A 25,120-nucleotide genomic window follows, 5' to 3' on the forward strand; every position below is an offset into this window, starting at 1 on the left:
GCAGTATCTGCGTTTCTGAACATTTTGGGAGGTGCTATTACTACTTATGTTTTATGGATGGAACAGAGTAAGAAGATTGGAACCCACCTCACAGATAGTGAAGCTCAGAGCCACGAAATGAGCCGACGTGACTGGTCACGCCGAATATTTGCTCACTGTCTTCTGTCTTGGACGTGTGTGTGTGTGTGTGTGTGTGTGTGTAATTTGCAAGCCACATTTTAATAGGTGAAAATGTGGATTTCTATCCCCAATTATTTTATTATAATGTATTTTTCTATACAAGTGTTTGAAGCATGGTAACTATTCTAGCATTTCTTTGAAAGATGATGTCTCTTCAGTGACTTTATTGATAGGCATTTTAAAGTAAACACATTTGCTCACTAAATAAGAAAAATTATAACCTGGGGAAACTTCCTTGTGTTAAATGAAGGGAATAACCGGAAACTGAAGTTCTTGGGTTTATGACTCGCCTCTGACTTATTTTCCGGGGTTGCGTGGAAATCCAGGAGAAAGACTTACAATAAGTCAGGTGTTAAGATGCTGTTTTTCTTATTGTTGTCTTATAGATGCTCACGAGGAATCAAGAAATAGAATCAAGGGGCACCTGGGTGGCTCCGTCGGTTAAGTGTCTGACTTTGGCTCAGGTGACGATCTCAGGGTCCCGGGATGGAGCCCCATGTGGGTTCAGCATTGAGTCTGCTTGTCCTCCTCCCTCCACCCCTGCCCCTCCCCCTGCCCATGTTCTCTCTCAAATAAATTAATAAAATAAAATAAAACAAAGAATAGAATCAGGAGTACATGAAAAGTGGAATTCACCTCTCAGTCAGTGTCTTGTTCCAGTGACTGCTTCAGTGCAGGGAAGGAGTAGTATTTGAGCATTAAAGATTGACCAAATTGTATTTTTGCAGTTCTATTTTTGGGCTCTGCTGATCAAACGACCCTGCACCTTGTGAACCTGGACTCTGAACATCCTCTCTCTAGTTTACTATAAAAAGACGATTCTTTAATAAAAAATAGAGCTCAGACGGGAGTTTAAAATGTTCGTCAGTTCTTGGTTTTTCCTTGCAGGTCCTGAATTTCTGGCTGAACAAGCACAACCCAGTGGGTGGTAGGAAGGAAACAAAAGTAAAATATTGTCTTTATTTGAGGTCCTTACTCAGAATGGAGAGCTAAGGAAATTATCAAAACAAGGGTTCCTGACCTTCTTGAGAGGGGGGAGAAAAAACACTGACAGGAAGCGAGGTGAGAAGTACATTGTCAGGAAAACAAGTGGGGTGCTGGAAGATTCTCCAATATAGGTCACAAACTGCCAGGTTTTGAGCCATATGTGGACCTCAGAAATGCTTTGTTTGACTTCCACGGTGTGTTTTAAACTTTGAATTAGTTGACAACTTTTACAAGTCAGATTTCCTCCTCAAAATTGGGATTTGCACTTCTCTTTAAAAGTGAGGACCATCTGCTGGGGAGCTGCTCCTGGCTTGGCACAGCGGGTAACACAAGCCCCTGTGGACAGGGTAGGCCCTCTCTAGTTTGCCCCAGGCCCCTCCATTCCCTAATGCCTCCCCCTGGGTCTGTCTCCCTCATTTGAATCTCTTGCCTTTCCCTCATGCATCTGAGTTTCTAGCATGTGCTACAGGCCATGGGTAAATCCTCTATCCACTCCAGTCTCCATTTTATTTACCTCCAGAATGAAAAAGGAAAAGTTTAAAAAATAAAGTATTTTTAAAGATTTTATTTATTTATTTGAGGGAGAGAATGAGATAGAGAGAGAGAGAGCATGAGATGGGGGAGGGTCAGAGGGAGAAGCAGACTCCCCGCTGAGCAGGGAGCCCGATGCGGGACTCGATCCCGGGACTTCAGGATCATGACCTGAGCCGAAGGCAGTCGCTTAACCAACTGAGCCACCCAGGTGCCCTAAAAAATAAAGTTTTTAGGGGGTGCCTGGGTGGCTCAGTCAGATGGGCATCCAATTCTTGATTTTGGCTCAGGTCATGATCTTGGGGTCCTGAGATCAAGCCCCATGTCAGGCTCCGTGCTCAGCGAAGCGTCTGCTGGAGAGTCTCCCTCTCCCTCTCCCTCCCGCTCTGCTCCTCCTCACATTCTCTCATTCTAAAAACAAATAAATAAATAAATCTTAAAAAAAAAAAAAGTAAAGTTTTTACTTCTGTTCAGCTGTAAAATTCTGTAAGAGAAGTACCCCCCTACACTCATGAAAAATCTCACTGAGGAAGGTAGAGACTCGACATTATTTTCCTGGTGATTTCTGGGTTTAGGAATTTCTCTAGAGAGCTTTGATTTGCATGTCTGATTTTTCTTTATTCTCTCATTTCATTCTCTTTTATTCTTCCCCCCACCAAAATAAATAAATAAATAAATCAGTCTGTCCTCTGGATCCTGCTTGATCCCTCTCACAGCTCTGCCTTCTCTTCCTAGTGACAGCTTCGGGTTCCCAGACTGACCGTTTCAGCAATGATGTCAGACCAACTGGTTGAAAACTCCTTTTTTTGGCTGGCATGTGCTACTTCCCCAAATTAATCTCTCGACCTCATCCCTAAAAGCACGAGGATCCTTGTACACAGGCTACTGGGGTACCTACAAGCCCGGCAGCTTTGCAGATGTGTTTCACTTACCCCTTTTTGTATTTTTAAAAAATGTAATCCATTGCTCACACACACAAAAAGGGACATTTTGCATAAAACCCAGATATCTGGCCACTCTTTAAACAGAAGGTATGTGGAATGCGGACCCACACCCCCAGATGGCACAGCAGCTGGCCCCAGAGAAGGGTCTGTGCTCTCCAGGCTGCCAGAGGCCCGTTCCAGCACTTTTGCCCACTTACCCACTTTTGCAGTCCCAGAAAGCAATGGAATCTGATCTACAAGTTCCTGTTTGGATCTCAAATGCCATTGGACTTTAAGGATAGGAGGCAAATCCAATTTATATTACACACCCACTCCGCTGAGGCACGAATGATATTAGCATCACTTCCATTTTACAGATGATAAAGTGAGGCACAGAGAAATAGAGTCCATGTCCAAAGGATGTGCCCTGTGAGCGGAACAGCCAAGGTCTCTGACCCCAAAGTTCAGTTACTTAACCAAATTGTGATTCTTTTTTCTTTTTTTTTCTTTTCCCTTTCTTTCTTTCCTTTTTTTTTTTCTTCAAGAGTAGTGTTTGTAGGAACAGTGAATTGATTCAAAAAAACATTTGGAGTTAGATGGGGCACCTGGGTGGCTCAGTCAGTTAAGCGTCTGCCTTCGGCTCAGGTCATGATCGCAGGGTCCTGGGATCCAGTCCCGAATCGGGCTCCTTGCTCAGCGGGGAGCCTGCTTCTCCCTCTCCCTCTGCCCCTTGCCCTGCTCATGCTCTCTCTCTCTCAAATAAATAAATCTTAAATAATAACAATAATAACAATAACTATGATAATGAATCCAAACTGGATTGAATTTGTCTTTATGCCAAAAAAATATATATATTTTTTTTAATTGGAAGAAGTGGCCCATGAAGGCATAAGTGCCTACAGTGGGCAAAAATCATGATCGCTGAAAGCAAGTCAGTTTGCAACCCCCAGTTCAGCAGAGCTGCAACTGTTTTTCTGAGTTTCCTGGATGCTATAGGCTGACAACTTTTCATATGGAGATTAAGAACAGGAGTCTGGAGCCAAACCATCCGAGTTTGAAGACAGGTTCTGCAACCTACAAGCCATTCAACTTTGGACAAATTACTTACCCTCCTCATCTGTGAAGTGGGGATAAAATCATTGCCGCTTTAGGCTCATTTGAGGAATAAACGAGCTCATCTATGTGTGAAGCACTTAGAACAGTAAATGCTATGTAAGTGCTTAATCTTACTGCTTACATTATGGACTGAATGTCTGTGTCTGCCCTGCTGCCCCCACTAAATTTGTAAGTTGAAGTGGAAACCCCTCATCCCCAGGCCTGGTGTGATGGTATGTGGGGATGGGGCCTTTCAGAAGTGAAGAGGATTAAATGAGGTCATGAGGGTGGGCCCCCCATGATGAGATTAGTGGCTCTATAAGAAGAGACAAGAGAGAGCTTCTCTCCTTCTCTGTTGTTAGCATTTGGTGACAACTGCCTGACACCTAACTTGGGGCTTCTCAGCCTGGACACTACTGACATCTTGTATCAGGATATTTTAACGGCTGCTGGGAGGTCTGTCCCATGCCGTGTAGGACATTTTGGAGTCTCCCTGGCCTCTACCTTTTAGATGCCAGAAGTGCCTCCTCACATCCCCAGCTGTGACAAACAAAAGTGTCTGCAGACATTTATATCTCCTGGAGGGGATCCACTCATCTAACACATTTCACGTCCTGAAATAATTGACCTCAGGAATCAACACAGCCCATTGCCTCCACCATCTTCTCGTCTTTCCCTTACCAGGAGTGCAAAGAGAAAAATCACTCCCCTCATGAGATCCTGTTCATATTCCCACCTCTTAGCAACCAGCATCCTCACCAATGTATATTGTAATCGAAACCTCTGTGAAGAAGCTCCCCTATCTTCAGTTGTGTTATTCCCTATTATTAAAAAGCAGTTATTCATTAAGTTCTTGCCTTGTGAATACAAAAGGGTCAGGTTTTGTGTTTTTCCCCTGAGAAACCTGAGGCGGATGGAATGGTCAACCAGCCGCCCCAACACACCTCCGGCTTTTACGGCTTTCAAATGCGTTCTAGGAGTAACACCTGAACCCTCACAGGGCGGGCACTCAAACTGCTGCATTCATCATACACTCGGTGAGAGAAACAACGGTCCCAGGGGCCATCGGCTGCTCAGTTCACTTATTCCTCCACATATGTTCTTTAAAAAATAACTAGAGGCAGTATACAGATTCAGAGATGCGAGGTAATTTTTCCAAGGTCACACAGTAATTAAGTGTTGGGAGCCAGAGTCTAAATCTAATGTTTGCCATCCTCTGCACACTGCTATTTACTCATTTAATGTTCATGAAAATTTCACCAAGTGGACACTATTAATAGCCCCATTTTACAGATGAGGAAGCTGAGGCACAGGAAAGTCTATTAACTTGTCCCAGGTCACCTAAGTCAGACATTCTCTTATTTGCTGCCCTGGGTGCCAGGCACCATACAGAGTACTTACAGAGTACATACAGTCCCATTTGACCTTTGCAAACACGATGAGAAAGGGATTATCACCCCACCTTATAAAACAAGATACTGAGCCTCCAAGACACACTGTAAATTGCTTTTGGCTACTCAGCAATTTTACAGGGTCACTGGGATACAAATCTGGTTCTGGCTGACCACAGAGCTTGAGCCCTTAACTGTCACAAAACCCAGTGACCTCTTCCCCCTGTCCCAACGGCCCAGATCTCACGTGGACACATCTCTTCCTCTTCTGTGTCTCCTTTCCCCATAAATCCCCGCAAATTAAGATCCCGTAGATCTGGCCTGAAATTGGGACTGAATTTTAATCTCAGGAACTCAACTTAAAGGTCACAGCTCCAAAACAGAGAAGCCAGGGTTCTGCCAATGATTGCGAGCTGAACTTGATCACCTCCATGACTCATTGCAGAGTCATTCCATTCACGTATTGCAAAACTGAATCAGAGACAAGTTCTTCCATTCCTCTTAGACAAACAATTAAAAAACAACTCTCTTACCAAATATCTATAAAACCCAAGAAGAACCATGCTCATCCATGTGAAAGGGTTTTTTTTTTTGTATACTTAGATAAGCATTGTTGATTCCAGAAAAAATAAGAGATTGATCACTTATATTTATAAACTGACCTTAAAAAATTTGATATTTTTTTCTCTAAAACTCATTAAAGTTCAAGAAGCTCCAAGGTTGGTAAATACTCAAAATCAACCTGGGTCATTTAGTGTTTGTTTGGGGGGAGTAAAGCCATGATGAGTGCTACAGAAAAGGGATTTATTATGTGATGAGACCTTATGCAATTGTGGGAACTAAGAAATGAGTCTCAAATGCCATTGCTCTGGTTCTGGTGCTAGACCTGAAGTCAACAGAACTGGTAGCTGGGAAGATGGACAGGAAGTAGAGGACACCAAAGACAATCTGGAACCTCCAAGATACACCAGAACTTTGTCTTTTCCCTTTGTCTCTGACCTCCGTCAGGTGTGTGACTTGTAGGAGCAGCTGACCCTTCTCACTATGGAGTTACACACCTGCCTGGTCAGGCCAGAAGGGGCAGACTGGGGGCTGGTGGAGACTCCACCTCACATGGACAAGTTGAGCCCATAGATCAGCGACAGCTTGAAAAGGCTGCAGAAATGTCTGCACCATACTAACCACGAGAGCGCTTAAAGAAATGGTTGCTCCTTCATTTCCGTCTTCTGAATCATGTGCAAATTTCTCTTGCAGGCAACCCCCTTCTGGAAATCTACAGGAAAGCAGATTTGGGGGAATGTCCTACCTTAGCTAATTGACATAATGCAAATCTACCATCCATCTGATGAGTTTCTATATTTGAAAATTAATAATAATAGGAGCAAATGTATTGTTTCATCCATCCATCCACTTAGAAAACATTGAGCTTCCCTCTTTAGGCACAGGGAGCCACAGGCGAAGAAAACGAGCTCATAGTTCTCCTGGAGCCCATTTCTTTCATCTGGATACTGGTCTCCCTGCTTCCTTGGGCACAGCCCCACCCACCCACCACCCGTCATCAGGTTCCCTACAAAATCGCCAAAGTGACACCTTTAAAACACGGATCACGTCACTCCTGGCTCTCAGCCTCCGAGTGGCTTCCCATTGCACTAAAGATAACATCTGAATCCTTGCCATCGTCTGGAAGCCCTCCCCAGTCTCAACCTGGCCACCCCTCAGTTCCCATTTCCTGGGGCTCCTACGCACACCCCACCCAGGGGGGCCTCCTGCTTTCCCTCCATCTCACCCAGCAGGGCCCCACCTCCAGGTCTGCGCAAGCGCCCTCCCCTAGCCCTGGACCATCCCCCCAGGGCCTCCCCTCATTTCAGTCTCTGTCAAATGTCACCTCCTGAACAAGGTCCTCTCTGTTCCCCATACAGACCCTGCCGGGACGCCCTCTACTTAGCAGCTTCTGCTGCTAAGAGGAGGACGCCCTCTACTTAGCAGCTGCTAAGTAGAATTTTTGAATTCTTCTCATGACTCACGATGAATCTGCTCCTTTGCTTATCCCTGGTCTTCCCACTGCCAAGGATACTCCTGGAAGGCAAGGACTCTTTTAACTGGAGTGAATTTGTCCCTGGCTTACTCTCTGTCTCATCGCCTAGTTTTATTTACTTCACAACACTTATCACAACTTAAATGGACTTATTATTCACGGCATTTGCTTGCTGCCTGTCCCTCCCCATCAGAAGTTAGGCTCCGGGGCTGGGGCGGCGGGGGGCAGGAGGTGGCCTTTTAAGTTCTAGGCAGAGGCTGGTAAACACTCAGCTCTCTTCTGTAGGATGTAAGAAGGGCCCTCCTGAAGACAGACACCCTCTCCAGCAACCTGGATGCTCCAGGGAGCAAATCGTGGCAACAGACTGTTTCCAGTGAATGACATCTGAAAAATGTCAAAGCCACACCTCACCAAGCGATCACAATGCACATCGCCAGTTGAGGGACAAACTGATAGCACGGCTTCCTGATCGGATGCCCTGATACACACACACCACCACTCACGGAACGTTCCAGTCAAAATGTTTAGCCCGAATCTAATCAGGAGGAAGCAATCAGAAAAACAAACCCAAACTGAGAGTCATTTGGCCCAACAGCTGGCCTGCTCTCTTCAGAATTGTCAACGTCAGGAAGACAAAGAAGGACCAAGAAGTATTCTAGCATAAAGGGAACGAAAGGAACATGACAGGGCCATATGTGACCATGGATCCGGGATCAGAAACCTGAGTGCTTTAAATAGCATTTGGGGTGGGGTGCAATTGAGAGATTTGAGTGTGGACTAGACTGATAATAGCACTGTGTCAACATTAAATATTCAGAATGTGGTAATTGCATGTACCTATACAGAGAATGCCCTTGCTCTTAGGTGATACTTGCCAAGGTTTTTAGGAGTAAAAAGGTGTGATGTCTGCAATTTGCTCTCAAATGATTTAGCGAAAAAATAATGTATGTTTATATTATATTATATATTGTCCCTATTACATGATATACAGCGTATATCATAAAGAGAGGGAGAAAGCAAATATGGCAAAATTTGAACAATTTGAAGAATCTGGGTGAAAGGTAAAAAATGCATTTATGGTGCTATTCTTCCAATGTTTCTGTCGCTTAAGATTTTCAAAGGGAAAAGTTGAAACATTTTTGAAAGCACCAAATGGACGAATGGATAAAGATCATGTGGCCTATACATAAACGGCACACAGCATCGTGCCTACAGATAACAATCTCGTTTAACAAGCTTAAAAATCTGTTAAGGGGCTAGATCTCATTTCCCAGTATTCTGACCTCCATAAAAAAAAATAAATTTCTTTTTTTCTTCATCCAACCTACCACAAACCAACCCACAGAGAATCCTTTTGTGTTTCCACCTGGCTTCCTTGGAATATAAGCTCTTTAAGGGATACAAAAGCCCTCCTGTCTCTGATGAGTCCTTTTGGTGTTTGTCAGTGCGTGGTTAGACATTTCACATTTCACAGTGGGCTGAGTTGGGAATTTATATGCTATTATATACCAAGTTATTTACATTAGGTTAAATGCATGTATTTTAATGTATTGCTTCACTTATTCACACACACACACACACACACACACACACACACACACACACAGAGTTGCCCCGTTGTATTTGTCCCCGTTGACACTGATCTCATCCGTGAACTCGATGCCTCACCGGCCCTGTCGGTCCACCTCGCCTTTCATGGGCCAAGTCACACTTTGACCAGAAGGTCAGACCTCCTTGGCCTCTCTGAACCCTCCCTTAGGAGGTCAGTAAGAACTCCACAGACACCTGGCTCCCTCAGTAGGTCTGATCCACACCGTCGACTGGTTGAGGCAAGCAGCAGAGACACTGCCAGGTGACCAGCAAGGATGTGATGGAGCCAGCCTTTTGTTCTCCCCTCCGCAGCCCCGGTGGGGGGAGGAGGCGGCTGTCAGAACAGCTCACCCAGCTCACACACACCAAGGGAGAGCCGCGCTAAATAATTAACTCAACCCCAACCCCGATTGTACTTACGACTTCTCATCAGAACACAGCAGAAAACAAATCCTAACCCTTGGCACCGAAACCTATAAACCCAAAGCCTTTTTACAGAAGGCTCCTAGCAGGAAGAAAAGGCTGTTCCAAAAAAAAAATGCACATCAAAGCATTAGGTGCTAAAGACATTGAAACTACAAAACAAAGAGAAAAAGGTCTGGCTGAATTGCCCTGATTACTTTTCAGCAAATCTAGCCTTATCTCTTCTTTCCCAGAAATAAGTGCTACCCTGAATCCCTGAATTTGGCATTCGTCATTTCCAAGCACCTTTCATATGATTGCCATACACGAACATATTCATAATAAATAGATGGCATTGTTTGCAGGTTTCATTAGGCACGTATCTTTCTGCAATTTGCTTTTTATCCCACATTATGCTTTTAAGATCTTACCTTGATACTTAGAGTTCCAATTCATTGATCTTAACTTCACTATAATATTTCATGGAATGACTTTATCCCAATTTATTTACCCATCACCTTGTTGCTGGACCTTCTGTGTGTTTCCATATTTTATTATTTCATATCTCCCCGCTGTGGACATTCCCATCGGTGTCTCCCTGCACACGCGGAGGGGGCGGGTGCTCCTCCAGGCTACTGTGGGATTTCTGGGTCACAGGGATACACATCCTCATCTTTATTAGATCTTGCCAAATTTACTTTCTAAAGTGGTTGCTGCACATTGTGGCCCCCACAGGTACTCTGAGTGTTCCCACACTTGCACATTTCAATATGACTTTGTTCCAAGTTGTTAGCCCCCATAAAACTCTTCATGAACAACTTTAATACATGGGGGAAAAAACTGTATAAACTTATGACTTAAAATAGCATAGCTTTTATCCCTTATCCTATGTACACCTAATTATATTTGCATTTTATATAAAAAGCACTTCCTCTGAGATAGAATAACAGCCTTGTAACACATATGTCAAAATAGTAATAATAATGATGATGATTTAAAAATAAATACTAACATATTGAGTATTGACTATGGTGTCAGGAAATTTCTGCAATCACCCTGATATCTAAATCTGATTATGATTCCAAAGTTGCAAAGGAGCTAATAGAGCTTAAAGCAGATAAGCTAATTGCCCAGGGCCACATGGCTAGGAATTGGTGAGCTCAGGATTTGGACTGTCTCCCAAATAAGCTGTGTGCTTTTGGAAAATTGACTTAGTTACCCTGTCTCCATTTCTTCACTGGCAAAAAGGTGGAAAGTAATCGGACCTGTCTCATAAAGAACTGTTGCTAGGGGTGCCTGGGTGGCTCAGATGGTTAAGCATCTGCCTTCGGCTCAGGTCATGATCCCAGGGTCCTGGGATCGAGTCCCGCATCAGGCTCCCTGCTTGGAAGGGGGCCTGCTTCTTCCTCTCCCTCTGCTGCTCCCCCTGCTTGTGCTCTTTCACTCTCTCTGTCAAATAAATAAATAAAATCTTAAAAAAAAAAAAAAAAGAACTGTTGCTAGGATGCGAGTAGACAGAATAGTACTGAGCACACGGTAGGCACTTAGTAATTAGTAGCCATCATGATGTTTCTGCTTAGCAGTTCTATCATTTAAGAATATTATAAATCAAGACAATATTAAAAGGAAAAGCTAACATGAGAGATATTTGTTATCACAACTGTCCTGCTCTGATTCAGCTAATTCTGACCGCTTGACGTCTCAATATTTCTTCATCTGCATGACCGAGCTCATGTTGGGGCTGGCTTGTCATCATAGTCATGGTTATTCAAAATACCAGTATCGCTTTCCCCTTGACTCTAACACCAGGTTCAATCCTTTGAAATCCACAGGAGCAAGTGATGCAATTGAAGTGTCTATGCAATTTAAATGAGGGGGAAATAACTGAAATTATAATTGCATCTGCCTCCAGAGGTAAAGAGAAAGAGGTTTTGCCTTATCGATAATCTTAAGTCATAACAAGAAACATTTTGTTGCTGTCCTCTAAAGAACCAGCCATTCGGGGTGCCTGGGTGGCTCAGTTGGTTGGGCAATTTCAGCTCAGGTCATGATCTCAGGGTTGTGGGATTGAGCCCTGCGTCCACTCTGCTCTGAGTGTGGGGCCTGCTTGAGACTCTCTCTCTCCCTCTGCCCCTCCCTATTCAGGTTCTCTCTCTTTCTCAATAAACAAACAAAAAACCCAAAAACCAAAAAAAACAAATATTCCACATGGCCCAAATATTAAAATCACAGAATTTCAGGTCTAGAAGAGCTTCACAGATGGTAGAGTAAAATGATTCCAAAGTGTCTTTCAAATAAGTTTGGGAAATACTGTCCACCACATGCCGTTCTTGGAGATCTGCCACATACTCAGGCACCTTAAAGGCTCTGAGAAGTCCCATAGTCATAATTTAAACGTCTGTTTAATTTGCTTAGCACCTCATTTCCCTGAATAATTAGATCACAAGCATGCTGTAATTATTAAGACCCCTGTGCCCATCCCTGGGAACCAATACCCCACAGACCTCATTCCCCTGAGGGGTCATCGATCTAAAGAAACCTACTTCATACCATGAGAACAGTGAGGCCCAGAGGCAAGGGGCCTGACGGAGACAGGGTTCTCTGATACAGAGTTTAGTGCCTTCTCCATCATCCCACAGATTGCCCTTTCTGGAAAATAAGAGCTACCTCCCTACCCTCCCTCATCCCCCTGCTCAGAGAAAACAAGTCACATTTTCCTGCAGAACTCAGCATCCATGACTGGGGACAACTATCTTCTGTCTCCTCGTCCTCATTGTGATATTATAGTCACCATCTACTGAGTACCTACTAAGCACTGAACTAAATGACTTAAATCACTTCTTTCTCACAACCTAGACATTATTGTCCCCATTTTACAGCTGGACTAATTGAGGTTCAATGAGAAAACTAGCAGAGCTGGCATCTGCCTCTTTGAAAGCCCTGCTCCTTCTATGAACAGTGGTAAACCGACTGAGCCTGTTCATTAGTGATGGCTAGGAAGGCTTGCAACGTACTCCAGAAAAGGCAAAGCACTTTATAGTCTTCTATTAGCTACTCTGCCAAGCAAAGAGAACATCATCTAAATTTATAGGTGAGCTAAAGGTCCAGAGAGAGTAAGTCAGTTCCACGGTTTCAGAAAAGGAAAAGGCACCATCTGGTTCCGGTTCAAGATTCTACTTTTCCAGTATGGCAGGGGGTATCTAAGCTATATTATTGTCACCCTCTTGGCCAGGCCTTCGTCTCACGTAATGGAAGCACCTTGAGTTTGGTGTTAGGTCTAGACCCGCATCCTGTCGCCACCATGTCCTAGCAGCGTGCCCTTGGGTAACTTCTGACACCTCTTTGAGACTCAGTTTCCACATCTGCAAGAGGATCACCTAGCACAATCCTTGGCATGTAGTTGGCCTTCAGGAAATGGTAGTTGTTTCTCCTTTTGGATACCTGGTGATTCTTGCCTTATTGTATCATCCGCATGTTATTGCTTGCCAGCCCCATAGATGCCACTGGTACCCCCGTGTGTGTGTGTGTGTGTGTGTGTGTGTGTGTGTGTGTGTGTGAGATGATGGGGATGTTTCCCCATCACTGTCAATGAGACCAACTACAGGATGGGGCACTCCACCACCTCTGCCCCCAGTGACTCCAGTATGGGGCACTCCACCACCTCTGCCCCCAGTGACTCCAGTGACCTGGGAAACATTATTACTCAGAAACTCCAGTGACCCTGCCTGGGGATGTGCCCCACACCAGCGGGAGGGCATCCGTTATCGGAAAATCCTAGCTGGACCCGCAGCTCTGCACCTGCAGAAGGACAACGGGCTATCAACTACCATCCAAAGGTCGAAGGAAAGCTCAGCGGTTGTCAAGTGCTGATCCTGTTTCTCTGTGAGTCGCCTGCCCAGAATTTTCAAAAAATCTGCTTGCTCTCATCTTTTAAGCTTATCCAAGAGATGAATGCCACAATGTCTGACTAGTTTCATCTGCTCTTGATTCACTCAGCTGGAAGCTTGGCACAAATCCAATCACGAGTGTCACTTCTGTGTCTTTGGGTAAGGCATCACTCAACTTCGGGTTTTTTCATTTCATTAGTTGGGTCATCCCCAAGGTTTGCCTGGGGGCTTTGTTGTATCTTTATTTTTTTTTAATTTTTTATTGTTATGTTAATCACCATACATTACATCATTAGTTCTTGGTGTAGTGTTCCATGATTCATTGTTTCTGTATAACACCCAGTGCTCCACGTAGAACGTGCCCTCCTTAATACCCATCACCAGGCTAACCCATCCCCTCACCCCCTCCCCTCTAGAACCCTCAGTTTGTTTTTCAGAGTCCATCGTCTCTCATGGTTCGTCTCCCCCTCCAAATTACGCCCCTTCATTCTTCCCCTCCTGCTATCTTCTTCTTTTTCTTTTTTCCTAACATATCTTGCATTATTTCTTTCAGAAGTACAGATCTGTGATTCAACAGTCTTGCACAATTCACAGCACTCACCATAGCACATACCCTCCCCAATGTCTCTCACCCAGCCACTCCATCCCTCCCACACCCCACCACTCAGCAACACTCAGTTTGTTTCCTGAGATTAAGAATTCCTCATATCAGTGAGGTCATATGATACATGTCTTTCTCTGATTGACTTATTTCACTCAGCATAACACCCTCCAGTTCCATCCACGTCGTTGCAAATGGCAAGATCTCATTCCTTTTGATGGCTGCATAATATTCCATTGTGTATATATACCACTTCTTCTTTATCCATTCATCTCTCAATGGACATCTTGGCTCTTTCCACAGTTTGGCTATTGTGGACATTGCGGCTATAAACATTGGGGTGCATGTACCCCTTCAGATCCCTACATTTGTATCTTTGGGGTAAATACCCAGTAGTGCAATTGCTGGATCGTATGGTAGCTCTATTTTCAACTGTTTGAGGAACCTCCATACTATTTTCCAGAGTGGCTGCACCAGCTTGCATTCCCACCAACAGTGTAGGAGGGTTCCCGTTTCTCCACATCCCCGCCAACATCTGTCGTTTCCTGACTTGTTAATTTTAGCCATTCTGACGGGTGTGAGGTGGTATCTCATGGAGGTTTTGATTTGGATTTCCCTGATGCCGAGCGATGTTGAGCACTTTTTCATGTGCCTGTTGGCCATTTGGATGTCTTCTTTGGAAAAATGTCTGTTCATGTCTTCTGCCCATTTCTTGACTGGATTATTTGTTCTTTGGGTGTCGAGTTTGATAAGTTCTTTATAGATTTTGGATACTAGCCCTTTATCTGAGATGTCATTTGCAAATATTTTCTCCAATTCTGTCGGTTGTCTTTTGGTTTTGTGGACTGTTTCTTTCACTGTGCAAAAGCTTTTTATCTTGATGAAATCCCAATAGTTCATTTTTGCCCGGGCTTCCCTTGCTTTTGGCGATGTTTCTAGGAAGAAGTTGCTGTGGCTGAGGTCGAAGAGGTTGCTACATGTGTTCTCCTTTAGGATTTTGATGGACTCCTGTCTCACATTTAGGTCTTTCAACCATTTGGAGTCTATTTTTGTGTGTGGTGTAAGGAAATGGTCCAGTTTCATTCTTCTGCACGTGGCTGTCTAATTTTCCCAACACATTTGTTGAAGAGACTGTCTTTTTTCCATTGGACATTCTTCCCTGCTTTGTCAAAGATGAGTTGACCATAGAGTTGGGGGTCCATTTCTGGGCTCTCGATTCTGTTCCACTGATCTATGTGTCTGTTTTTGTGCCAGTACCATACTGTCTAGATGATGACAGCTTTGTAATAGAGCTGGAAGTCCGGAATTGTGATGCCGCCAGCTTTGCTTTTCTTTTTCAACATTCCTCTGGCTATTCGGGGTCTCTTCTGTTTCCATACAAATTTTAGGATTATTTGTTCCATTTCTTTGAAAGAAGTGGATGGTATTTTGATGGGGATTGCATTGAATGTGTAGATTGCTCTAGGTAGCATTGACATCTTCACAATGTTTGTTCTTCCAATCCAAGAGCATGGAACGTTTTTCCATTTCTTGGTGTCTTCTTCAATTTCTTTCATGAGTATTTAATAAATTTCTGAGTACAGATCCTTTGCCTCTTTGGTTAAATTTATTCCTAGGTAACTTATGGTTTTGGGTGCAATTGTAAATGGGATCAACTCCTTGATTTCTCTCTCTTCTGTCTTGTTGGTGTATAGGAATGCCACTGATTTCTGTGCATTGATTTTATAGCCTGCTACTTGACTGAATTCCTGTATGAGTTCTAGCAGTTTTGGGGTGGAGTCTTTTGGGTTCTCCACATACAGTATCATATCATCTGCAAAGAGTGAGAGTTTGACTTCCTCTTTGCTGATTTGGATGCCTTGGATTTCTTTTTGTTGTCTGATTGCTGTGGCTAGGACTTCTAATACTATGTTGAATAGTAGTGGTGAGAGTGGACATCCCTGCCGCGTTCCTGACCTTAGGGGGAAAGCTCTCAGTTGTTCCCCATTGAGAATGATATTGGCTGTAGGTTTTTCATAGATGGCTTTTATGATATTGAGGTATGTACCCTCTATCCCTATACTCTGAAGAGTTTTGATCAAGAAAGGATGCTGTCCTTTGTCAAATGCTTTTTCTGCATCTATTGAGAGGATCCTATGATTCTTGTTCTTTCTTTTGTTAATGTATTGTATCACGTTGATTGATTTGCGGATGTTGAACCAGCCTTGCAGCCCAGGGATAAATCCCACTTGGTCATGGTGAATAATCCTTTTATATACTGTTGGACCCTATTGGCTAGTATTTTGGTGAGAATTTTTGCATCCATGTTCATCAAGGATATTGGTCTGTAATTCTCCTTTTTGATGGGGTCTTTGTCTGGTTTTGGGATCAAGGTAATGGTGGCCTCATAAAATGAGTTTGGAAGTTTTCCTTCCATTTCTATTTTTTGGAACAGTTTCAGGAGAATAGGTATTAATTCTTCTTTAAATGTCTGATGGAATTCCCCTGGGAAGCCATCTGGCCCTGGGCTTTTGTTTGTTGGGAGATTTTTGATGACTGCTTTAATTTCCTTAGTGGTTATAGGTCTGTTCAGGTTTTCTATTTCTTCCTGGTTCAATTTTGGTAGTTGATACATCTCTAGGAATGCACCCATTTCTTCCAGGTTATCTAATTTGCTGGCATAGAGTTGCTCATAATATGTTCTTATAATTGTTTGTATTTCTTTGGTGTTGGTTGTGATCTCTCCTCTTTCATTCATGATTTTGTGGATTTGGGTCATTTCTCTTTTCTTTTGGATAAGTCTGGCCAGGGGTTTATCAATCTTGTTAATTGTTTCAAAGAACCAGCTCCTAGTTTCGTTTATCTGTTCTACTGTTCTTTTGGTTTCTAGTTCATTGATTTCTGCTCTGATCTTTATGATTTCTCTTCTCCTGCTGGGTTTAGGCTTTATTTGCTGTTCTTTCTCCAGCTCCTTTAGGTGTAGGGTTAGCTTGTGTATTTGAGGCCTTTTTTGTTTCTTGAAAAAGGCTTGTATTGCTATATACTTTCCTCTCAGGACTGCCTTTGCTGTATCCCAAAGATTTTGAACAGTTGTGTTTTCATTTTCATTGGTGTCCATGAATCTTTTTAATTCTTCTTTAATTTCCTGGTTGACCCATTCATTCTTTAGTAGGATGCTCTTTAGCCTCCATGTATTTGAGTTCTTTCCAACTTTCCTCTTGTGATTGAGTTCTAGTTTCAAAGCATTGTGGTCTGAAAATATGCAGGGAATGATCCCAATCTTTTGGTACCGGTTGAGACCTGATTTGTGACCTAGGATGTGATCAATTCTGGAGAATGTTCCATGGGCACTAGAGAAGAATGTGTATTCCATTGCTTTGGGATGGAATGTTCTGAATATGTCTGTGAAGTCCATTTGGTCCAGTGTGTCATTTAAAGTCTTTATTTCCTTGTTGTTCTTTTGCTTAGGTGATCTGTCCATTTCAGTCAGGGGGGTGTTCAAGTCCCCCACTATTATTGTATTGTTGTCAATGTGTTTCTTCGCTTTTGTTATTAATTGCCTTATATAATTGGCTCCTCCCATGTTCGGGGCATAGATATTTACAATTGTTAGATCTTCTTGTTGGATAGAACCTTTAAGTAGGATATAGTGTCCTTCCTCATCTCTTATTACAGTCTTTGGCTTAAAATCTAATTTGTCTGATATAAGGATTGCCACCCCAGCTTTCTTTTGGTGTCCATTAGCACGGTAAATGGTTTTCCACCCCCTCACTTTCAATGTGGGGGTGTCTTTGGGTCTAAAATGAGTCTCTTGCAGACAGCATATCGATGGGTCTTGTGTTTTAATCCAATCTGATAGCCTGTGTCTTTTGATGGGGGCATTGAGCCCATTTACATTCAGGGTAACTATTGAAAGGTATGAATTTAGTGCCATTGTATTGCCTGTAAGGTGACTGTTACTGTATATTGTCTCTGTTCCTTTCTGATCTGTGCTGCTTTTTGTCTCTCTCTTTGCTTAGAGGCCCCTTTCAATATTTCTTGGAGGGCTGGTTTCGTGTTTGCAAATTCCTTTAGTTTTTATTTGTCCTGGGAGCTTTTTATCTCTCCTTCAATTTTCAATGAGAGCCTAGCTGGATATAGTATTCTTGGCTGCATATTTTTCTCGTTTAGTGCTCTGAAGATATCATGCCAGTCCTTTCTGGCCTGCCAGGTCTCTGTGGATAGGTCTGTTGCCAATCTAATATTTCTACCATTGTCGGTTACATATCTCTTCTCCCGAGCTGCTTTCAGGATTTTCTCTTTGTCTCTGAGACTCGTAAGTTTTACTATTAGATGTCGGGGTGTTGACCTATTTTTATTGATTCTGAGAGGGGTTCTCTGTGCCTCCTGGATTTTGATGCCTGTTTTCTTTCTCACAATAGAGAAGTTCTCTGCTATTATTTGCTCCAATATACCTTCTGCCCCTCTCTCTCTTTCTTCTTCTTCTGAGATCCCAATTATTCTAATGTTGTTTCGTCTTATCGTATCGCTTCTCTCTCGAATTCTGCCCTCGTGATCCTGTAGTTGTTTCTCTCCTTTTCTCAGCCTCTTTATTTTCCATCATTTGGTCTTCTATATCGCTGATTCTCTCTTCTGCCTCATTTATCCTAGCAGTTAGTGCCCCCATTTTTTATTGCACCTCATTAATAGCCTTTTTGATTTCGACTTGGTTAGCTTTTAGTTCTTTTATTTCTCCAGAAAGGGTTTCCCTAATAACTTCCACGCTTTTTTCAAGCCCAGCTAGTATCTTTAAAGTCATGATTCTGAACTCTAGGTCCGACATCGTACTAATGTCCATATTGAGTAGGTCCCTGGCTGACGGTACTACCTCTTGTTCTTTTTGCTGAGGTGATTTTTTTCATCTTGTCATTTTGTCCAGAGGAGAATAGATGAATGAGAGAACAAAATGCTAACAGGTTAACAATGTCCCCAGCAGGTATACTCTATACAAATCAGAAAAGACCTGAAAGCAGGGGAAAAGAAAGGGAAAGAAATAAAAAAGAAAGAGAAAAGAAAGGAAGAAAAAAAAAACAAAAAGAAAAAGATTAAAAACAAAAACAGAACAATACAAAAAAACCCGAATATGATCAAATATGATCAGGCTAGTGCATAGATCAGTGCCACACACTAGATTTTGGGCGTATTTTGGTCTGTTAGAAGAAAGTGCCTCCTAAAATTTTAAAGGAAGAAAGACATATATGTACAAAATAAGGGTTGATACAATGAAGGGCTGGAAGATGACTGTAAAGATGAAAACTATAAAAGATTTTATAAAAGGAATTGATACGATAAGAAGTTGTTTGAAAAAAGAAAGAAGAAGATTTAAAAAAAAAAGGGAGAGAATGTGATCAGGCAGGAGACTAGAACAAAGCCATACACTAGTGATTTAGGGTATATTTTTATCTGTTAGAAGAAACTGTATCTCAAAATTTTAAAGAGAGAACAACTTATATATATATATGCCAAAAATAAGGGTAACTACTATGAAGGGATAAAAGTATGACTCTAAAAAGGAAAAATAAAAAAAAATTTTTTTTAAAAAGGGGATTGTTAAGATGTTGGTTGAAAAAGGGAAAAAGAAATTAAAAAAAAGTTAAAAAAATTAACTTCGAAAATCTAATGAATCATGGTAAAAAAAGCCATGAATTCTATGTGCAGTATTCCCCTAGCGCTGGAGTTCTCCCGTTCTCCTTGATCGGTAAACTTGGTCTTGGCTTGCTGGCTGTTCGTGCTGATCTTCTGGGGGAGGGGCCTGTTGCCGTGGTTCCTAAATGTCTTTGCCGGAGGCGGAATTGCCCCGCCCTTGTGAGTTCGGGCTAAGGAAGCTGCATCGGTTTGCTCTCAGGAGCTTTTGTTCCCTGCAAGCTCTCGGTACAGCTTTGGAGGACCAGGGTGAAAATGGTGGCCTCCCAATCTCCGCCCCAGAGGAGGCAAGAACTCAGGGCTCCGCTCCCCAGTGCACCCCCAGAGAAAAGCAGTCACTCCCGTGTCCCCGGTCTCCGGCCGCACTCCGTGCTCACCCGGCCTGTGACAGAGCGTTTCTATCTCTGGCACCCGACCCCGTGTGGAGTCTCCAAACCCAGCCGATCCCTGCGGTACGGTCCCGCGCCGCTCCTCCCAGGGGAGGAAGGGGAGTCTCCCCGGCTCTGCCGCTTGTTGGGTCCCTGCTGGAGGAGCAGTGGCCCGACTGGGTCGCGGATCACAGTTTATGGCCACCCCGAGCTGAGGGCCCGCGCCTCGGCTCCGTCTCTGCAGCCGGCTTCCCCGCTCTGATACCCAGGAGCTCTGCTGCACTCAGGCACCCCCGGTCTTTCTGTGACCCCGAGGATCCTGAGACCACACTGTCCCGCGAGGGTTCCACCCCTCACTTAGCCACTAGAGCGACGTCCCTCCGCGGAGCCAACTTCTAAAAGGTCCGATTTTGTGCTCCGCGGCTCTAGCACTTGCCAGAAGCGGCCGACGGAGGCCCCCTCCCCCGCCGTCTCTCCTCCCGAATATCGCCTCGGATTCACTTCTCCGCACGTCCTACCTTCCAGTAAGTGGTCGCTTCTCTGTTCAGAGAGTTGTTGCTACTCTCCTCTTCGATCTCCTGTTGAGTTCGTAGGTGTTCAGAATAGTTTGATCCCTAATTCAGCTGAATTCCTGAGACCAGAAGAAATCCAGGTCTCCTACTCCTCCGCCACCTTGCTCCGCCTTGTTGTATCTTTCATGAGAATGGAAATGACATAGAGGAAAAGGGAAATATTTACTGGGGGACATCGATGGGTTTTGGGGCTAGGCTGTATTACAGTTCATTGGGGTGGGTCTTAGTATCCTAATTTTGCTCAGAAAAGCCAAGTAAGGTACCTAAGCACACAGCTAGTAAGGAAGGATTTAACCCCAGGTCCACACGACACAAAGCACAAGCTCTTTGACCGCGTGGCACAATCAGGATCAGAGAAAGTCAATTATGGATTGAGTTCCTACAATCTATGATGATGATGATGACGAGGAGGGCGAGGAAGAAACAATAGAGTACAACCCCGTTAAATTGTGACCCATGTGGTTCAGTCCCAGAAAGGAGGCACCTCAGAAGAAACACAATCTGCCACCAAAAAAATAATTTTATTATAATTCAAGGTTTTTACATAGATTTCTCTACAATCGTGAGGGAATTCACAATCAAGAGAGGAAGACAGATGTGAATTGGATTCAGCATCCTAAATGCTACCATGTCGGGCAGACAGGGACAGGCAAACAGAGAGTCTGGACAGTTCGGTCCCTTGTGGATGAAAGCAAGGGCTTGCCTCATCTACCCGACCTGCTCTCTACCATGCTCACCTCACCTGCTGCAAGTCTTTCTCTTGGTGTTGCCTCAGAGTCCCAAGGTGGTTGCAGAAGTTCAAGGAGTACAGCATCCCCAGCAGGAAGGAAGGGGAGGAGCCTTCTTCCCATAGCAGTCAGGGAAGAAGATCTTTCTCAGAAACACCCAGCAGATTTTCCCTTATATCTCATCGGCCAGATGGGTTATCGGCCCATCCCTAGACCAGTGAGCTGGATGGCTTCCATTCAGCCCTCGGATCAACACTGTGCTCTAAAACATTCCATGTAGACCAGTAAAGGACTACCAGTAAGGACTTCAAGGTTGCCATCTTCCCCGCCTGGTTTCAGCCACTGGGGGATCCCAGCAGAAGGTCGGAGGGAGAGAGACAGTGATGGGGCAAGGGGGCGTCTTCCCTGACATCTTCCTTGAATGTGACCTCAGGCTGGCTGTGGACTTCGCTCCTCTCAAGAGGGTTCCCCCTGCCTGACTCTCCTCAATTCTGTGATGACCTTCCTGATCCCTTTGGCCACGGGAAGGTAACAGTTCTGTGGCTGCAAGTCTGTGGTTGTTTCATGACCCCTTGAACGGCCGTGTATGCCATCTCTGTCCGGAAGCTTCAGAGAGAGAGTGGCAGTGGAGCAACAGCTAGAAACCCACCCCGGGGTCTCCACCCTCTCCCTCTTTTCTTACTTCATCCGTTTTCACCTGTGGGCAGTTTATTCTCCCGACTCAGCGTCGCCAGGATGATTTAGAATCTCAAGCTATGTATCAGTGGCTTTTGAAGTGTCGTCCCTGGACCAGCAGACTCCAGGATCTGGGAACTTGTTAGAAATATAAATGCTCAGGCCCCCTCCAGACCTGCCGAAGCAAAGACGGGGTTTAACAAACTCCCTGGAAGATTCTGGAGTGCATCATGGCAAGAGAAGCGCAGCTCTGGGCGCTGGCTGACAGGGCTGGTCGCCTGCTCACGTCATTACCAGCACCCTCCTGGCTAGTGGAATCAGCTAGTGTTGTTTCAGGTGAGGAACACCCTTCTCAAGCAAGTTATTTCAGGGCAAGAGCTGGAGAGGTCTTGTTTTCCCCCTCCCTCCTTTGGTCCTTTTCCTCTTTAGCAGCCTGCACTACTGGGGTTCACAGAACTGCTGCTGAAAAGTGGGAATTGGGGATAGCAAAAGAAGAGAGAAGGAGATTGTACAGAATCTGTATAATCTGGGATCTGGTTAAAACGCCAATTCTGGTCCAGCGCGTCTGGGTGGGTCCTGAGACTGCATTTCTAACAACCCCCACATTGCTGTCAAAATTGCTGATCCCTGGACTCACCAACCACCTCTTCTTTACCTACTTACGTTTGGAGTCAAAACTGAGACCCGGTTGCTGCTGAGCACTGCTGTCGCACGGACGGTCTCGGGCCCAAGTGCATCAACCTCCCTCGGGGCTTAGGGAAACACTGATCGCTGGGCCCAGCCCCAGAGTTGCCCCTTCAGCCCCGGAAGAGGTGAGGCTGGATAATTTGCATTTCTAAGTGCCCCAGGTGATGTAAATGATGCTGACCATTTAAGAACCCGTGATCCAACAGAACTTCGTCTTTGCTATTTCATAGCATTAAGTGATAAAGATAGCCTTTATTTATTCCGGCTGCGATGATTCCAGGTGCTGAAAATTTTAAAAGACAATTATTTCTTGTTTCACAAAACCCCCAGCGCGGGGAGGGCCAGACCCCGCCCACCTGAAATGTAATCCAACCGCACCACCTGCTGGTCATTTTAGGACGTGCACCAGGCGTCTGGCCGTCCTGGGCGAAAATCGCTCTCTGTAAATTGACCTTGGCAAACGCAATAGGACACTAGACAAGAACCACCACCTTCCTCGCCTTTATTTCTTTAGGAAATAAATATGATTCATGTATTTAAAAAATAGTCCCCCAATTCTCACCTAAATGGTGCCTGGCCCATGGTAGTAAACGTGTTGGCTAACATTAACTAATTTTGCAATATGCCCAGCATCTACACTTGGGCAATTGGTGTGAACTCTACCGGCCCTCATGATTCCTATGGAAAACCGAGGTGCAGGGCACTTAAGGAACTTGCTTAAAGTAATTGATGGAGACGGAATTCCAACCGGCTCTGAATCTCCATGCTATGCTCCCTCACAAAAAATCGTTGGAAGAAGTGCCTAGTAAATATGTTTTAGATTAGCTGATTCACCTCTCCTAGAAATTTAGCACTAGAATGTGCTTTCAATGCAAACTGTTTCATCCCCTTATTTTTATAAAGAAAAAAAATGGGGCACAGAGTGGTGAAGTAACTTGCCTAAGATCACACAACAACATGGTGACAGATCAGCAAGGTCACTGGGCTCCTTGAGCCACCCACACACTCAGCAGCATTTACTGAGGGTAGATTGCCAGGTGTCCAGCACCGGGCTGTGCCCCATGGGGAAAGCAGAGTTGTGAATATGCCCCACCCCTGGACAATTAGGGGCTCTGATTATATTATACTCTGATTCTAGAGATAATGACTTAACTCGTTAAAAATATATAATCAAGGGCCCACTACAGTCTCTATTCCACCATTTAAAAAATTATTCTGTAGGGGCACCGAGGTGGCTCAGCTGGTTAAGCATCCGACTTTTGATTTTGGGATGGGTCCACACTCAGCAGGGAGTCTGCTTGAGATTCTCTCTCTCCCTCTTCCCCTCCCCCTGCTCGCAGGCTCTCCCTCGCTCTCTCTCAAAATAAATAAATAAATCTTTTAAAAAATTATTTCCTAGTCATTCCAATAAGCTATTAACATTTTTGACACATAATATTTACATTATTATTTACTCCATATTTTTCCTGTGATCCATTCATTTTGTTTTTATGTGTCCTTGTCCTAAATAATATTTCTTAGTCATATGTATGACATTACTTGATAAGTTTGTTGTTTTATTTATTCATTTAAAACACACAGGATTCATTTGTGTAATGCCTAAAAGCATCTTGCTCTCCACCACTGACAACCTCCCGTGTTTTGGGGAGAATCGGCTGGGCCGTTGGTAGCCCTGGCTATGTGCCAGAATCTGTCTTGACAATGACATCTGTAGGTCGTGTGATGTGGAACATCACACTCATTAAGACTCATCACACTCAGTGGGGCATTACCCTCACTGAACCCTGGTTTTATCATCTGAAAAGTGGGATTAGTATCATTTCCTATCTGATATGGCTATTATTGGGATCAGGTGAGATAATCCAAGCCAGAACTTCACAAGATGCCCCAGACATAGCAATGATCCAATCAATGTCAGCTATTATAATGAACAATAATAATTGCTCTTATGAAGTGTTACGTTGTATTTTTTTAAATGAAGATCCATGAATCTCCAGGCTAGCTATACATCTGGCACTTCATCATTTTCTTTGAGAATCTATTTTGAAAGAAGGAACTGTGTTACCCATTTAACAGCTGGACACACAGAGGTGTGAAAAGGTCCTTATTGTGAATTCCCTAAAATTTTTGTACAACTCAGTGGGAATATGGGCATTTTCAAGTCTTGAAATCACTACGAGATCTTCATTCTTATTTATTTTTGAAATTTCTGGGTTGGGAGTTTATGGTACTAAAGAGGAGCCTACTTTTTCTGTATCAGGAAACAAACCACGAATCCTTTTTTTTTTTTTTTTTTAGATTTTATTTATTTGACAGAGAGAGACACAGTGAGAGAGGGAACACAAGCAGGGGGAGTGGGAGAGGGAGAAGCAGGCTTCCCGCGGAGCAGGGAGCCCGACATGGGGCTCGATCCCAGGACCCTGGGATCATGACCTGAGCCGAAGGCAGACGCTTAACGACTGAGCCACCCAGGTGCCCCCAAACCACGAATTCTTAATGCTTAAGGAGCTGGACTCTACTTAAGTGAGGACGGTTTCCTCCATGATTCATGAAGGACACTTCTCCTGCTCCAAGAATAAATTGTTCACATGGAGAAACCACTTAGAATTCAGAAAGTCTTCAATCTATCCAGGAGGAGAAAATTCATTGTGACTGTATTCTTCGGGCTTTTGATGCCACAGATATAAAAATAAGGCAGGCTTCCAACGCAGAGGAGGACCTTATGACCCAGAGCGTTTAAGTAATCATACACAAACAGAAAAAGCCAGAATTATTGAAGCAGATTCCGATTCAAGCTACAAATCCTG

At 44.0% G+C, this 25,120-nt stretch overlaps 1 long non-coding RNA gene across 1 annotated transcript in view; it reads right to left on the minus strand.

The window, feature by feature from the left end:
• Nucleotides 1–22,372, minus strand: part of LOC141371006 (uncharacterized) — a 30,683-nt gene extending 8,311 nt beyond the window's left edge. The window contains exons 1-2 of the long non-coding RNA XR_012375593.1: nucleotides 22,290–22,372; nucleotides 20,170–20,343 (exon numbers count right to left, since the gene is read on the minus strand). This is a non-coding gene — a long non-coding RNA (uncharacterized lncRNA). The remainder of the gene's footprint in view (nucleotides 1–20,169; nucleotides 20,344–22,289) is intronic.
• Nucleotides 22,373–25,120: the final 2,748 nt, after the last annotated feature.

Source organism: Callorhinus ursinus, unplaced genomic scaffold (genome assembly GCF_003265705.2).
Source record: "Callorhinus ursinus isolate GAN/ISIS: 27379988/994484 unplaced genomic scaffold, GSC_fseal_2.0 scaffold53, whole genome shotgun sequence".
Classification (NCBI taxonomy): Eukaryota; Metazoa; Chordata; class Mammalia; order Carnivora; family Otariidae; genus Callorhinus; species Callorhinus ursinus.